The 17,952-nt window shown below is 43.7% G+C and overlaps 1 protein-coding gene across 3 annotated transcripts in view; it reads left to right on the top strand.

Moving 5' to 3' along the window:
• Nucleotides 1-1,480: 1,480 nt before the first annotated feature.
• The window catches only part of TGFBRAP1 (transforming growth factor beta receptor associated protein 1), a 79,073-nt gene continuing 62,601 nt past the window's right edge, over nucleotides 1,481-17,952 (top strand). Inside the window, exon 1 of one of the 3 annotated variants that reach the window (XM_033175578.1) lies at nucleotides 1,481-1,739. The gene's annotated coding sequence lies outside the window, so the exon portion shown is untranslated. The remainder of the gene's footprint in view (nucleotides 1,740-17,952) is intronic. The other 2 variants (XM_033175579.1, XM_033175581.1) reach the window with 2 other exon arrangements.

The raw sequence follows: 17,952 nt of genomic DNA on the forward strand, positions 1-17,952 counted from the left end.
TTACTAGCATGGGGTTTGGGACAAGTCACCTTTAAAAATTTTTTTATTTATATTTTCCTAAGTGAATTAACACAGGAAGTCATTCACCTTTCTTTGCCTCAATCGATGCATTTGTAAAATGGTAAATTAGTAGCGTCTACTTCATTGCTCAGTCACTAGCAGTTTCTGAAGTCACTGTCTGGCAGTCAGTAGATATCACCTCTGTAACTAGTCTTGTGCAGCTCTCTGTAATGTGATCTGGTAGAGGACTAAAATGCTAAAGCACAAGGGTGAATTCTAGGCCCACCTGAGCCAGTGATTAGTTGATGACAAGTCACATAGTCTCTTTGAGCCTGGGTAAAATGAGGAGACTGGATTTGCTCTTGTACCCTCCCAATCCCTGGCTCCACTAGCTGTTGGCCACCTTAGACTTGAAGGTCCATTCACTGCTGCTTGCCCTTGAAGCTCAATTGCTGGCCACAGCTTTACACTCCGGGGAAGCTAGTCCTCTACTTGGAGACTGAGCCGGTGACACTGGTTCCACTGGGTCAGAGCTGAGGCTCCACTGGGCATGGGGCGTTTATGTTGCCATGAGTCACACTAGGGTAGGGATGGAGGACAAGTCACAGAAGATTGTTGGGTTTTTTTGGCCACTTTCTTTTCCTTTTTTTTTTTTCCTTTTTAAAATCCCTTTGAAACAGAAGACCATGGAGTACAATCTGGTATGTGCCTTCAGACTTGGGATAATACCTTTGTTTTACAATACTCAGAGTGGCTGTAAGAAAGCTGAGGCCACAGGTCACTAGCAGGTTCTAAAGTCTGAAAATCACTGGGAAAATTTGACTTTTTATGTGCTAATAATTGAGTACTGACAACTCTGGAGGGAGCTTTCCAATTCTTTCATCATGAAATTGGACTTTGTATATTGAAGAGGGGTTCATGGATTCATGGTAACCTACAATTCTTCACTGCCGCCACCAAAGGAATAGCTACAGTTGGGTTTTCCTAAAAAGAGTAAGATAGTCCCAGGCCTCCCTTCTCAAATAAGTTATCAAGCAGGTGGACTCTGCCAGTCAGGGGTCCCAGTCAGTCCCTGGGGCCCTGGGGCGCTGCGGGCCTCCTGCAAGGGCTGCGCATTCCAACAGTGCCTTCGGCTCCTGGTGGGGCACTGGCTGTACGTCCGAACCTCCAGCCTGCCTGGTCCGGTGGCCGCGGGCCCAGGCATTTCCCAGGATTCATTCATTCATTCGTTCGTTCCCTCAGCAGGTGTTTCCCGAGCGCCCTCCTCCTGTGTAGGTGACAGAAACTGGGTGGTAAGCGAGCTAGGCAAAGCCCAGCTTCCCTGACGCTCCCCGCGGCGGCGGGGGCGGAGAAGAGACCTCCGCCCCACGGCTCGCACAGCTGGCGCGGACCGCGCTCTCGCCCGGGGCCGGCGGCCTCAGCGCCCCCCGAATGAACACCTTCCGCCCGCCGGCCGCCCCGCGAGGCGGGCCGTGTTGTGGCCCCGGTACACGGAGGGGGTCGAAGAGGCCCGGAGCAGGGCCCGTCTCGGCCTGTGCTCGGAGCCAGGCGGCAGGGACCGCGGGCCGGCGGGCGGCGCGGGGACGGCTGCGCTCCCGCCCTCCGCCAGCGCCTGGCGGCCGCCCCACGTGACGGGAAGCGGCGGCTGCGGGGTCGGACCAGCCCAGGAGCCGCGGGCCGGAGCGGGGCGGCGGGGCCCCAGGCCGCGGGGCGGCGCGGGACGGCGGGCGCCGGCGCCGGTGAGTGCGGAGGGCGGTGGGGCGTGGGGCGCGGGGCGCGGGGCGCGTGGGGCAGGAGAGCGGGGAGCAGGAGGGTGGGGGGCAGGCGGCGGGGCGGGGTGGAGGGCGAGCCAGTGAGTGTGCGCTGGGGCAGGTGTAGTGGGGGCTGGAAGGCGGGGATGGGAGAGCAAGTGGCTATACACTTGGGGGCAGGTGTGCAGGTGTGCGACTTGGTAGGTGTCCCTTGTGGGGCGCAGCTGGCCTGCTGGGGTGAGCAAGTAAGTGTTCATGTGTGTGTGGTATGAGGTGTGCATGGGTGTGGGGTCAGCAAGTGTGTATGTTGTGTGTGAGGAGTGCGTGTGTGTTTAGGGCAAGGGAAGACCTGAGAGACCTCGTCCTTGATTTGGGTTTTCAGGGGAGAAGGGCCAGGAAGGACTTGCACCTCCATCCCAGGTATGGCAGGGTTTTGGCGCTGGGATTGAGGTTTCTCGGAGCTCTTTGGATTTGAGAGCTCAAATTCGGGTCACACTCCGGCCTGAATTGTCCTGAACTGGAGAGTAGGCAGGGCTGTGTTGGGGAGCAGGGAAAAGGGCTGTGCTGGTCTTCCTGGCCCCTGTTTTTAGCACCAGATCAAGGGCTGGAAGCTGTCATCCCCGTGAAATTGTTTTCTTTCCATTGCCTTCTGGAGGCGCAGGTGCAAGTTAGTCCGCCTGCCTCCCTGTGTTAAGTGCTGATATCCTTAAACACGGAAGCTGTCCAGTTGTCTGCATCTGCCGTGGCTTCTACCCAAGGACTGTTGAGTGACCCTCAGGAAGCCTCCTACCTGGCTGCTAAAAATCGGGGCTCACAGATCACACAGCAGGTCTTACTGCACGTGGGCTGCATGGGCAGCTGTGGTCAAAACATGTCTGAGCAGAGTTTAATCACTGATGAAGTGCTCATGGGCAAGCACCTTGTCTATCAGGAAGAAAGGCAGCTGCGGGTGTGATTGTGGTGGCAAGTGAAAGCACTGATAAGGTGTGCAGGGAAAATCCTACTGCATTGTGTATGTTGGCTTGCTTGGAGTCAGGATGAACAAGTGTAGAGGGGCTGTGTGGTGGCTGCTCCTCTCTCATGGTGGACATGCCTCTCTCTGTTGGTCAGCCAGAAGCTGGCAGACAACTTAGAGCTCGCAGCTCCATGGTCAGTCGGAAGGAACATTTGGTCAGCTGCTTCCTTTTCTTTTTCCTTCCATTTCTGCCAGCCAAGCAGCCTCAACAGTCATTGCAGCTGCTTTTGTGATGTGTAGCAAAAGGCTGCCTGGGGTACTGGAAAGTCTACTGGCTGGAATCTGCTGGAACCTGTCCAAGGTCATCTATGAAATGGGAGTGGGTGCTCTGTGGTGGTAATGAATGTGGAGTGTGGGTTCAAATCCTGCCTCTGCCATTTCCTGTGACCTGTGGGCAATTTGCTGGACGTTCTGAGTCTCAAGTTCCTCCATCAAAATAGGGATAATATTAGAAAAGGCACATGGATTCTAATAAGAAATTGTGCCTGGAAAGGATCCGGCACAGGGTCTGGCACTTAGTAGGTGCCCAATAAATTATTGTTGACAAATACAAATGAAGGTATAGAGCCAAGTCTCCCTCAGCTCTGAAAATATGTAGTTTTATGTTTTGAGTAACTGTTAACCTAACAAATGGTTTACTCTGGAGTTAGACTTGCGGGTTCTCAATTCCAATTTGCTGTGTACATCAAGGTTTGCATTATACTATTGAACTGGTGAGAGGTGAGATGCCACTCTTAGCCTTCATTCACTCTGTCTTTTCTCCTCCACTCATGATTGTGCATGGCAGTCCTCTTGTCGTAGCAGTGGAGGCAGAGCTTTTTCACCACTGCAGGAATCCCAGGACCAATCTAACCTCAGCCTAAACCCTCCAGCGACGGGGATTTGTAAAGGGCCCATTCTTCATTTAGGCAGCTCCAGTTGAGGAGTTTTAAAAGCATAGAGTGGCCGGGCGCGGTGGCTCAAGCCTGTGATCCCAGCACTTTGGGAGGCCGAGACAGGTGGATCACGAGGTCAGGAGATCGAGACCATCCTGGCTAACACAGTGAAACCCCCGTCTCTACTAAAAAAATACAAAAAACTAGCCGGGCGAGGTGGCGGGCGCCTGTAGTCCCAGCTACTCGGGAGGCTGAGGCGGGAGAATGGCGTAAACCCGGGAGGCGGAGCTTGCAGTGAGCTGAGATCGGGCCACTGCACTCCAGCCTGGGCGACAGAGCGAGACTCCGTCTCAAAAAAAAATAAAAAAATAAAAAATAAAAGCATAGAGCTCACTATTTTAAAAATGCTATATTTTCTTTTTGTTGTTGTCTTCTGGGTGGTTTTTTTTTGCTGTTGTTTTTGGGACAGGGTCTTGCTCTGTCACCCAGGCTGGAGTGCAGTGGTGTGACCATGGCTCACTGGTCTTGATCTCCCGGACTCAAGAGATCCTCCCACCCCAGCCTCTCAAGTTGCTGGGACCACAGGCTTGCACTACCACACCCAGATAATTTTTAAATTTTTTCGTAGAGATAAAGGTCTCCCTATTTGCCCAGGCTGTTCTCAAACTCCTGGCCTCAAGCAATCCTCCTGTCTCTGTCTCCCAAAGTGCTGGGATTACAGACCTCAGCCACTGCGCCCAGCCAAAAAACTTGCTCTATTTTCTGGGTCTGCAGCTAACATCTCTGTTAGGAAAAAAAAAAATGAAGTTATTTGGCTTATTCCTTCATGCTAATATTACAAATTTGTGATCTTTTAAGAAAACTTGAAGAAATTTTACTTAATGGGTTAAGTGTCTTCATCTTGGTCTGAATCCAGCCCTCATTAGAAATACATTAAAGTCATCATTTGTGGCGGCCAGATGTTTGGATACTGCCGAATAATTTGGCTCAGACTTTACAACTCATCTCTGTAGCAAACCTGACTCGTTTTTCTTTATTTAAAAAAATACATACCTACTCAATGAATGTAGAATAACAACTTAATTTGGTGCCACCCCAAATGACTTTAAGTGCCTCATGAAAAGTGAATTATAAAATCTTGTAGATGATTTGAAATCAATATCTTTTCTTGATAGTCAAGTAGCTGCTGTTGAGAAAGTTAAAGATTTAAGAAAAAAATCATGTATTTAAAGATGACAACTGACTAGATGTTATGGACTACCAAGTCCTGTAGGTACTCAATAATTTTTTTTTTTTTTTTTTTTTGAGACAGTCACCCATGCTAGAGTGCAGTTGCGTGTTCTCGGCTCACTGCAGCCTCCACCTTCCAGGCTTGAGTGATCCTTCCACCTTAGCCTCCCAAGTAGTTGGGGCTACAGGTGCATGCCACCATGCCCGGCTAATTTTTGTATTCTTCTATAGAGACAGAGTTTCAGCATGTTGCCCAGGCTAGTTTTGAACTCCTAAGCTCAAACAATCCGTCTTTCTCGGCCTCCCGAAGTGCTGGGATTATAGGCATGAGCCACTGCTCCTGTCCAGTACTCGATAATTCTTTGTGGCTGTTTGAAGGTTCAGAAGTGAGGAAGATGTTATGAAGTAAATGCCACATTTCTATTCTGCTCTTTTTCTACCTCCCACTTCTCTTCCTAAACCCTTTTAATTCTAACTGCTGATGGTACTCTTATAGGATGTATATTTTATATAATATGTACGTACACACACACACCCTTATGCATATGTATGTATACACATACCATATATATAGTGTGTATATATGTGTGTGCATATAAATATATCTTTATATGTATTTAAATAATTTTGATTAGTATTGCCCAGTAAAAAGGATACCAACTATGAATAGTTATGTATATTAAATATATGCCATGATAATATTAAGATGACAAGTTAGATATTAAAGCTTAGCTGTCTTTTTTTTTAATTGTCTTTTTTTAGATACTCTTGCAGATTATCAGAACAGGTCCATTGCACTATAACTAGTCTTGCTGTCCCTGTTGCATGAGTGCAGAAGGTAACATAAAGTGGTTGTCGAGTAGTGTCTTCATTTTCAAAGGGGGGAAGAGTTGACTTTTGTACAAGCCAGTACATTTATTGTTGATGCCTGACAAATTTCAAGATTGAGTCATTTAACAGATGGCTGTGGGACTTAGAGAAGAACATGAGACCAGCATGGGGTGCAGCTCAGGAAAAGCAATTGCTGTCACATAAACGTGTATCCTGTTTTGGTAGATTACTATGTTAGTAGAGAAGTGTGTCAACGTACTATTGTGTGTCTGAATGTCGGCAAGCAGATAGGGCCACCGGATTCCTCTTCTAGATTCACGGTGAGGAAACAATAGCAAGGACTCAGGAGAAGCTGCGGCAGCATGCCAGTCTAAGTTCCAGAGTGGCCTCCTGCTGAGAGCTATTGCTTTGTTCAGAACTGAATTCTAGGAGAGGATCTGAAATCATACTTGTTCCCCTCAATCAGTAAGAATATGGCCTTGGAGTCATGAACAAAAACTAGGGTCAAAGCCCTGTTTCATCGCCTTGTAGCTAGGTAACCTTGAGCAAGTCATCTAAGATCGCTATCTCCGTAACAATGTCCACCTCTCAGCGTCAAGGTAAGAATGAAAGGATAATGCTATATCGAGTGTGCAACATCCCACCAAAGCCAGTTTTTGGGCTCTCGTGAGGGGACATCAGGGCGTCAGCCAGGACTGCAGCCTATGGGTGCCACCCATCATCCAGGCTTAGGGCAGTATTGGCCTTGGGAGACAGTGTGGCATCTGATTAAGGATGTGTGCTTTGGAGCTGACTACCTGGGTTGGAATCCCAGCTCTCTACTTACCAGCATGGCTCTTCCACCTTGCAAGACCTCCAGTCCCTTCCTTTTCATCCAGAAGTAGCTGAAGAACAGTATAGGGGAAGCACACAGCCCAGTCCAGGTTTCTGTTTGATAGAGGAGAACACAGGCCCAGACAGAGCCTCTTAGTGAGTGGCCTAAGATCATCAGGAAGTGACCAAGCAACAAGCAGAGCTCAGGCTTCCCAGATTAATGTCGGGAATGTCTGCTATGCAGCATGCCCACGTTTACCACAGTTCACTGCTGGAGTGGTCCAGTTTCGCTCTGGGGCTTTGATCCTGACTGAGAGGCTGTGCTCCTTCCCAGCCTGAGTATCCACCCTCAGAGCCCCCCATTGGACTGCTTCTCCCAAAGCTCATGGTATATCCAATTCCGAACACAACAGGAGTCAGCTCACATTCACCCCAACCCAATCTCAGCCCCTCTGTCGGGGGAAATACTCCAAATGAGCAAAACTCCCAAACTCTCCTCTTTGAAATGCATTTTCAGAAAGAAAGAAAAAAAACTTTTAATTTATGGATATTATTCCTCTTGTAATTTTAAGCTGGGACACTAGGCTGGAGAAGAATCACCTCCAAAAGTGGCTCAATAAAAAAGGCTCCAGTAGCCCAGAGTGTGCTAGGGGAGTCCTGGGCTGGACTGATGGACAAACGTGAAACATGGGTTCATGTTTGTCCTTTTTAGTCACTGACACTCACAGTCTTATGATTGTTTCCTTTCCTGCTAGAAAAGGAGATTCCCAGGTCTCTTTTCTCTTTCTTGATCACTCTAAGGTGAGATAATTATCCAATATACCACGATTACATTTTCATTTTAACTTTTGAAGTAATTTTGGGCTTACCTAAGAGTTGCAAAATAGCACAGAATTCACGAATACCCTTTACCCAGCTTCCTCTTTCGTTAACATCTTGGATGGCTGTAGTATAATGATCAAAATGAATCAAGTAGTGCCAGAAAACACTATAAAGTGCACACAGTATTTGAATTTCACCCGTTTTTCCGCTTAATGTCTTTTTTCTGTTCCAGGATCCTTTTTCTGATCCAGTTTCCTCACTTTGCATTTAATTGTCACTCATTCTTGGCTTCTAATCTGTGACAGTACCTGAGCCTTTCCTCTTTTTGATGACCTTAACACTCTTGAAAGGGTGTCAGAGATTTTGTAGACCATCCCTCTGTGTGGATTTATCTAAACCCCTCCAGTTCCCATGGCGGATTCGAGATGCTCTCTGACAATCACCTTCACAATCTTTAGAAACAACACGTTTAAGAAAACCACATCAGTATCTCAAGACTTTAAGTCAACCCATAAAGCTACCAAAATGCATTTTTCAGATGGGACTTCAGTGATTGTCAGAGAGCCTATCAACCCCCACCCCATGGGAATTGGAGGTGTTTGGTGGTTTGTTTTTTAATAGGGACTTTTGTTGACATCTCATTTCATTCATTTAGCACAAACACTGCATCTGAAGGTAGCTTCCAGTGGGAGAATATTGCTGGCAAGGTTTGCCTTTTCTCACCCAGTATAGAATTTTGAGGCTGTGATTTGGCTCTTCATTCAGTCAGGAACACAGCATGGGAAAGAGAGGTTTTCAAGCTTTCTCTCCCTGCTGCCTGCAAAAAAAGTGTCCAGTCATATCTGCCTGTCCTGCTCAATACCCACGATATGGTGGCCAGGAGAGGAAAAACGGGCATGGGGTTGGTGCCTGTGCCAAAGGGGGATAGGAAGGTCTGAGTTTGCACCGAGTCCCAAGGGGTCGCAGAGATAGAGGCTGAGCAGCAGGCCTCTGGGCAGCTGCCCATGCTGTTTCTGTTTTAGGAAGCTGACAAAGCCAGAGGTGGGTGTCAGCACATACCCCCACCCCCTTGACTGAAGTCACCACCTGACTTTTCCAGGCTCTCCCTCCCTATCCAGGCATCACAAGAGCCACCATCACTGGGACCACGAGAAAACTAGCCTCCAATGCATGCTTCTGAGTCTTTCTCTCTTAAGCTTCTCAGGACCGGTCTCAACAAACGTGGGGAATAAGGCAAGGTGTCCCACTGTGTTGCACACCACCCCTTTTCTTCACCTTCCTCTTCACCACCATGGTTTGCTTTTGGCCGAGTCGTTGGTGATTTAGCTTTCTTTCCTAATCATATGGCACCAGCATCCTAACTGGTTGACTGGGAGCTGTGAACGAGTGTGTGTGTGCCAAGTGTGTACGAAGTGTGCCAAGTTCTGTCTGCCTCCCATCCGTCTCAAAAGCTGTTAGGATCTATGGCAACTTTTGTCAATTCACTTATAGGTTTGGTTTTTAGAGCTAATATATGATATACAGTCATGCGTCAGTGAACGACTAAGATATGTTCTGAGAAATCTCCCACTGGGCAATTTTGTCATCGTGTGAACATCGTAGAGTGAACTTACCCAAACCTGGATGGTACAGTATATTATACGCTTAAGCTCTATGGGTATGGCCTGTTGCTCCTAGGCTACAAACCTTTATAGCATGCTACTGTACTGGATCTCTAGGCACAAGAGAATCTTGTAACGCAAAAGTATGTGTGTATCTGAACACATCTAAACATAGAAAAGGGATAGTAGAAATACGATATAAAAGACTGAAATAAGGGTCCACTTGTATGGGGCACTTACCACGAATGGAGTTTGCAGGACTGGAAGTTTCTCTGGATGAGTCAGTGAGCAAATGGCAAGTGAAAGTGGAGGCCTAAAACGTTACTGTACAGTACTATAGGCTTTGTAAATATTGTACACTTAGGCTACACTAAATTTATTCTAAAAATACTTCTCTTTAGTAATAAATTAACCTTAGCTTACTGTAACTTTTTTACTTTATAAACTTTTTTTTTTAAAGTTTTTGACTCTTTGTAATAACATGTAGCTGAAAACATGTATAGCTGTACAAAAATATTTTCTTTATATCCTTATTCTATGAGTTTTTTTCTGTTTGTTTGTTTGTTTTTTACTTTAAACTTTTTGGTTAAAAATGAAGACACACACACACATTAGCCTTGGCCTGCACAGGGTCAGGATCATCCATATCCCTGTCATCCACCTCCACATCTTGTCCCACTGGAAGGTCGTCAGGAGCAGTAACACACATGTCGTCTATGATAACAATTCCTTCTTCTGGAGTCCTCCTGAAGGACTCTGTTTTACAATTAACTTAATTTTGTTCTGCATAAGTAGGAGTACACTCTAAAATAATGATAAAAAGGATAGTGGAGTAAATACATAAACCAGTAACATAGTCATTTATTATCATTATATCAAGTACTACATACTGTGTGTAATTGAACGTGCTAGACTTTTCTACGACTGGCACTGCAGTAGGTTTGTGTATACCAGCAACACCACACCCGCAAGTGATGCATTGCGCCACAATGTTCCAACAGTTAGACTGTCACTAGGTGATAGGAATTGTTCAGCTCCATTATAACCTTATGGGACCACTGTTGTAGATGCTGTCTGTTGTTAATGGAAATGTCATTATGCAGCGTGACACTGTTCAATTTTCCCCTGTGACAGACATTGCTATCTGTCTGCGGCTTCATGGGCTTAGTAGATATGTTTATCCAAGTTAATTGAGAAACTGCTTCTCAGAGAAACATTTTTTCTTTCCTATAAAGGTTCTATATTAAAATGGCAAAATAGAAACTTTTAAAAAGTCATTGTAGGCCGGGCATGGTGGCTCATGCCTGTAATCCCAGCACTTTGGAAAACTGAGGTGGGCAGATCACCTGAGGTCAGGAGTTCGAGACCAGCCTGGCCAACACGGTGAAACCTTATCTCTACTAAAAATACAAAAAAATTAGCCAGGCATGGTGGCAGGTGCCTGTACGCCCAGCTACTCAGGAGGCTGAGACAGGAGATTCACTTGAACCTGGGAGGCAGAGGTTACAGTGAGCCAAGACCGTGCCACTGCACTCCAGACTTGACAACAAAGTGAGAGACTCCATCTCAAATAAATAAATAAATAAATAAGGAATTGTATTTATACAAAAGCTGTAAATTGCAGGAAGAGGCAAAGAAAGAAAGATACTCATGCCTAAAGCCAGGATCCCTGCCATCAGCCAGTCAGAGGAGGTCCAATGTGTGGGAATCTGTGCCGCCCTCTGAAGGCCCATTCTGAGGCTGCCTTTGTCTCCCAGACATTGCTACTTTCCTTATAGACAAGTGACATTCAGCAGATGAGAAGGAGGCAGTGTGTTTTCCTTTAGGGATTATTACATTGGTAAATTCGATCCTACCGCTGTAGTTAATGGAAACTATTTCTGACTCATTGTGTTAATCCTTTGGAAACGTGTTTAGAGAGTAGTGTTTGCTCAAATCCCTTTTGACAACTGCTTGGTTTGTGGAGTGCCTTGGACACTTACAGGCTGTTTGGAACTCAGCAGCAATTCCGAACTGATTGTAGCTTATAAAACAAGAGACTGATATCATGGAACCATAAGAATAGGTTAATAGCTATAATTTTTCTTACTAAATAAAGGAGGAAAGTTTGGCTGAGGTTAAAATTTTAAGAGCTGTACATCTTAAGCTGTCTGGAGTTTATCTTTTGGGCAGGGAACTACCTTCTGGTGTGTGATAAGGAGGCTAATGACCTAGTGTATCAGGTGTGTGGCCCACATTCCTGCCTCCTTTCTGCATTGCCTTCAGATCTGACCTGGCTTTGGTCCAAATGTTAGAATGACCACTTGATCTCTATTCATTTTTGATGGACTATCATAAAGAAAAAAAAAAAACAAACTTCTTGCTGTAAAATGAGAAAAGAACAAATCTTACTTGAGGTAGCATGTCCTTTTTAAAATGCAGATACAGAATTAGTCTTGAGCTTATTCACAGGACAGTGCCTTCTATTATAGGGCTGACTTTTGTGGTTCCTCCCCCAGGGTGATGAAGTTCTGGTACACATATAGCTGCATAGGTTTCAGAAGAGTCTGTTTCATTTATAAGCTGTGAAGTCATTAGAAAACGTGAGCGCTTTTTGCAGACACAGAGGACACCAGGCCAGTCTTAAAGTTGGTTCGCAGGTGGACATTATTTGGTAGAGCAGATAACAAAGTGTCATTCTTTGGTTCGAGAATAATTACTGGTAAAGAGCCCATCTTAATAAATGCCAGTTTGTCATAGCATTCTTTTGGGAGAATATATTTATCTCTGTACCAGATAGGAGTTTCCTATTGTGTGTGTGTGTATGTATGTGTGTATATAATATGTATGTGTGTGTGTATAGCAGATATATGTTTATATATAACATATGTATTTCAATACATAACAAATACACATTTTAATACATAACAAATATACACATACACGTACGTATAAATGTGTTAAACATATACATACCTATATATATATTATTAAACATATATATTAAAATCTTATATATGTGTTGTGCTAATATTTACATGGTTAATGTTGGAGCTACAAGCAGCCTCTTTTGTTTTGTTTGTTTGTTTGTTTGTTTGTTTTTTGAGACAGAGTTTTACTCTTGTTGCCCAGGCTGGAGTGCAATGGTGTCATCTCGGCTCACTGCGACCTCCGCCTCCTGGGTCCAAGTGATTCTCCTTCCTCAGCCTCCCAAGTAGCTGGGATTACAGGCATCTGCCACCACGCCCAGCTAATTTTTGTATTTTTAGTAGAAATGGGATTTCACCATATTGGCCAGGCTGGTCTCAAACTCCTGACCTCCGGCGATCCACCCACCTTGGCCTCCCAAAGTGCTGGGATTACAGACATGAGCCACTGTGTCCAGCCTACAAGCCTTTTTTTATGTCTAGATTTTCTACTTAAAAAATTGCTCTTGGCCGGGCGCAATGGCTCACACCTGTAATTGCAGCACTTTGGGAGGCTGAAGCAGGCGGATCACTTGAGGTCAGGAGTTCGAGACCAGCCTGGCCAGCATGGTGAGATCCCATCTCCACTAAAAATGCAAAAATTAGCTGGGCAAAATGATGCACGCCTGTAATCCCAGGTACTCAGGAGGCTGAGGCACGAGAATCGCTTGAACCTAGGAGGCAGATGTTGCAGTGAGCCAAGATCGTGCCACTGCACTCCAGCCTGGGTGATGGAGTGAGACTCTGTCTCACAAAAAAAAAAAAAAAGAAAAGAAAATGCTCTTATTCCACATTTATTCTTTCTGCTGTGACTTTTTTTTAATGAGGCCTGTCCTTGGTGAGTTTTAGTGCAGAGGAAATGGAAAGAAGAGTAAGATAGTAAAACCAGTTTTGAACTGGTTGAAACTGAGAGTGGAGATACTTACGTGGCCCTGGAAGTGGAAGGGAGAGGGACAGAGGCCCATGAGGTAAGAGGCTGGCCTCACAGAAGCTGCTGGCCCAGACGGTATACACACCCACGGGGCAGGGTGTTCTCCCCTCCCCCCGAGCCATCTACCACATACTGGTCTTTCCCTTCACCTTCTACGGGATATTTATGGAAAACGATGGATGGAATGCCCCAAATTGGACTTTGATATCCTGAGAAATGGCTATGAAATATGGATACAAAATAAACTAAGCACTGCATTTAGATAAACTAAGAAATTATAAATCACTTATTTGTTTGATAAATGTGCTTCCATGCAATCCAATTTTTAACAAGGAACATACAGTTTGTGAATTCCACCAGGTTTATTAAACAGATTCTTCTCTATTTCCAGGGTAAGCTGGTTTGGGGAAATGAGTAGAATTTTATACATTCTACATGTACATATATATTTTTAATTAACTATTTAATGCCTATAAAAAAGATATTTGTAGTCTGTATAAGATATAGAGAGTCATAATAAAAGCAACCCCCAGCTTCAGAAATAAAACATTGCTGACCCTTGGGAATCTCATGCACACCCATACCCAGTTCCATCCTTCCCAGATTTGTGTTCCGCATTCCCTTAAAATTCCCTTACGATTCATCCTTGTGGGCGGCTCTAGTTCATTCTCTTGCAGCTGTACAGTATTTCAGCCTCTGAGGAAACATGAGTTGTTTGTAGTTTTCCCTTGTTTCAAACAGGATTGCTGTGAACTTTCTTTGCCCTGGTAAGCACAAAACAGACTCAGTAAGGCAAATGCCTAGATGTAGAGTCATGGCTTACTCAGCCATGGCAGGGGCTTCCTAGATAATGAAAACCTGTCCTTACCAGCTCCGAATCTTCCCGCAGCACAGTGGAGCCTCCTCATTGTGCCGTGTTCTTAGGAACACCTCGTGTTGTCAGACTTCAAATATGTGTCAATTTAATGGGTAGAAAATGAAATATCACTGTAGTTGTAATTTGCAAACTCCAGATGCTAGTCAGGTTGTGTTCTTTCGTGTTTATTGGATATTCATGTTTCCTCTCGATTGAAAGGCCTGTTTGTGTATTTCGCCCATCCTTCTGTTAGATTCTTGACTTGCTTGCTGCAGGAGTTCCCACATCATCCAGATGTTTCTGGTCAGATGCATGATGTCAGTGTCTTCTCTCCAGCCCCCTTTTCCCCTTATATTTTCACTTTATGATGTCTCTTGAAGAACAGAAACAGTACATTTTCACATGGGAGAATTTATCATTTTTCCTTAGGGTTTGTGCTTTTTTGTATCTTATTTTAGAAATTCTCCCTTACCCTAAGAAGGTCATGAGAATATTTTTTCTTGTTTTTTTCCCAATGTTTCAAAGTTATGTCTTTTATACTTAAGAATATTAATCACCTGGAATAATTTTGATGTGTGGTGTGAGGTAGGAATCTAACTTTCTTTTTTTCTTTCTTTCTTTTTTTTTTTTTTGAGATGGAGTCTTGCTCTGTCTCCAGGCTGGAGTGCAGTGGTGCCATCTTAACTCACTGTAACTGTAACCTCTGCCTCCCATGTTCAAGCAATTCTCCTGCCTCAGCGTCCCGAGTAGCTGGGACTACAGGCACCTGCCACCATGCCCTGCTAATTTTTGTACTCTTAGTAGAGATGCGGTTTCACCATGTTGGCCAGGATGGTCTCCATCTCTTGACCTTGTGATCCTCCCACCTCGGCCTCCCAAAGTGCTGGGATTACAGGCGTGAACCACCGTGCCTGGCAGAATCTAGCTTTCTTATATTCTCTATGGACATCCAGTACACCAAACACTGTTTACTGTAAATGTGTATACATGGTATATGCCCCACATGTACAGTGCCGCCCTAGTCATGTTTCAAGTTTCCACATATGCGTGGCCTGTTTCTGGGCACCCAGATGTGTTCTCTAGGTCTGGCCTTGTGATAGTCCAACATTATCTTAATTACCATGGTTTCTGATTCTATTTTATCTGTTGAGTCAAATCTCCTGGCCATTTTTCAGACATATCTAACTTTTTCTGGCCCTCTCTGCCATGTGAATTTTTTTTTTTTTTTTTTTTTTTTTTTTTTGAGATGCAGTCTCACTCTGTTACCCAGGCTGGAGTACAGCGGCATAATCTTGGCTCACTGCAACCCCCGCCTCCCAGGTTCAAACGATTCTCCTGCCTCAGCCTTCTGACTAGCTGGAACTACAGGTGTGCACAGCCACACCCAGCTAATTTTTGTATTTTTAGTAGAGACTGGGTTTTACCATGTTGTCCAGGCTGGTCTCAAACTCCTGACCTCAGGTGATCCATCTGCCTCAGCCTCCCAAAGTGCTGGGATTACAGGATTATAGGGATGAGCCACTGCTACCAGTCTGCCATGTGAATTTTAGAATCTGCTTTTTGAGTTACACCTACACACACGCATGCACGCACACACACACACACACACACACACACACACATTCCCTGTACCTGTAAGAGTTTGTATTGGAATGGCACTTTTTTTTCCTCTGGATCAGGTAGGGGATTTTTTTTTTTTTTTTTTGTAAAAACATAATTTGCATACAGTAAAATACACAGAACACAAAAGTCAATGAATTTTGATAACTCCATACACTTGCATAGGTAATACCTTAAATAAGATACAGAGTATGTCTGTTACTCAGAAAGTTTGCTGTGTCCCTTTCCACTTAGTCACCCCGTTCCTTCCAAAGTAAACACTGTTCTGATTTCTGTCACTATAGATTAGCGTTGCCAACTTTTGAACTTCAGGTCATTGGAGATATACAATATAGGCATGATTTCTTCCACTCAGTGTTTTTGAGGGTCATCTATTTGTTGCCTTTGTCAGTAGTTTCTTTTTATTTCTAAGTAGTATTCCACTGTATAAATATGCCACAATTAAATGGAGGTAAGTGGGGAAAACTGAGCCATTCCCTTTTTTTGGGGTAATATGAATAAGCTTGCTGTGCATATCTTATATCTTATACATGTCTTTTTGTAGATATAGATATATACCCAAGAGAAATGGAAATATTAAACGTGGCGTAACTGGACAAATGCATGTTTAAGTTTATAAAACACTGCGGAACAGATCTCCAAAGTTTACCCTTTTAAACTCCTTCCAGCAGCGTATGAGATTTCCAGTTGTTCTACGTCCTTATTAACATTTCATGTTGGCGATCTTTTTAATGGTAGCTCTTCTAGTGGGTGTGAAGTGATAGCTCATTGTGGCTTAAAATAAATATCTTGGTTGAAGATGATGAGCATCTTTTCATGTTCTTATTGATCCGTTCATATGCCTTTTGTGAAAGTGTCTGAGTCATTTGCCCATTTTTAAAATGTTTGTCTTCTTGTTATTGGTTTGTAGGAGTTTTTCTATATTCTGCATATGAGTCGTTTGCCAGATATATGCATTACACATTTTTCTCCCAGTCTGGGGCTTGACCTGTTTGTCTATCCTCATGTCTTCATTACTGTAGTATTAGAGTAATTTCTGAAATCAGTTAGTGTAGTTCCTTCAGTTTTGTTCTTCATTTTCAAGACTTTTGACTATGCTATATTCTGTGCTTTCCATTTAAAATTTAAAACCAGCTTTTCAATTTCTGCGGAAAAGCCTTCCAAGATGATAATTTAGGTCTTCCTTAATGTCAAACAATAAAATTTTATTACTTTATCCATAAAGATCTTAAATATCTTTGTTAGATAATTCTTTCATACCTTATATTTGCTACTATTGTAAGTTTTTTTTTTTCAAGTTTGTAATTTTGGGGCTAGAAATTCAAACTACTTTGGTTTTAAAACAAATTAAACTATAAAGTCATTAATTCTAATAGCTTTTTTTGTGAGTTTCTGTGTAAACAGTAATGTCATTTGTGAATAATTATAATTTTATGTTTTTGTTTTCAATTCTTTTTTTTTTTTGAGACAGAGTCTTGCTTTGTCACCTAGGTTAGAGTGCAGTGGTGCGATCTTGGCTCACTGCAAGCTCTGCCTCCCAGGTCCAAGCAATTCTCCTGCCTCAGCCTCCTAAGTAACTGAGATTACAGGCACCTGCCACCATGCCCAGCTAATTTTTGTATTTTTAGAAGAGATGGGTTTTCACTATGTTGGCTAGACTGGTCTCGAACTCCAGACCTTAGGTGATCCATCTGCCATGGCCTCCCAACATGCTGGGATTACAGGCATGAGTCACCAAGCCCAGCCTGTTTTCAGTTCTTTATAACTGTTCTTGTTTTGTGGTACTGGCAAAGACTCCTAATACAGTGTTGAACTGAGATCGTGTATTAGTTTCTAGGGCTGCTGTAAGAAAGTACTACAGGCTGGGTGCCTTCAACAACAGAAACTTATTACTTCACATTTCTGGAGGGTAGAAATCTGAGAGCAAGGTCTGGAACTTCAGGCATTCCTTAGCTTATAGATCTCCTTCCTCTTCCTGTGTCTTCGCTTGTCTTTTCTCTGTATGTGTCTGTCTCTGTGTACAAATGTCCCCTTTTTATAAGGACACAGTCATATTGGATTAGAGCTCACCCTAAATGACTCTGATCGTCTTATTTCCACATAAGGTCCCATTCACGGGTACTGGGGATTAGGACTTCAGCATGGTGGGGGAAGAGTCATTTCAACCCATAACAGATGGCAATAGTAGACATTCTTGTCTTGTTCCTTGTTTCAAAAGGAAAGATTTTAAAATTTTATTTAATTTGTTTTGTGTATCTTATGAGTTTATTTTATTTATTTAATGCTTTTTCTGCATCTATTGAAATAATTAGTTGTTTTCATTTATAAATGTGGTGAGCTAAAGGAACAGATTTTATTACTGTAAACCAATATTGCATCCCAACTTAGCCATATTATATTTTTAATATATATTTGTTGATTTCATGTGCTAATATTCAGTGCTTTTTCAGGTTTGTTTGTGAGTAAGAACGATCTGTGATTTTCCTTCTTCCTATATCCTTATCTGGTTTGAATATCAAAGTTTTACTTTCTACTACTTTCATAAAATAAAGTAAGGATATGTTCCCTCTTTCATTTATATTTTTATCCTTAGGAACATTTATTCTGTGAAATTGGAATTAGGTGGTTCCTGAGTGTTTAGTGGAACTCGCTTGGAGATCCA

Source organism: Trachypithecus francoisi, unplaced genomic scaffold (genome assembly GCF_009764315.1).
Source record: "Trachypithecus francoisi isolate TF-2019V2 unplaced genomic scaffold, Tfra_2.0 Lachesis_group17, whole genome shotgun sequence".
Taxonomy (NCBI): domain Eukaryota; kingdom Metazoa; phylum Chordata; class Mammalia; order Primates; family Cercopithecidae; genus Trachypithecus; species Trachypithecus francoisi.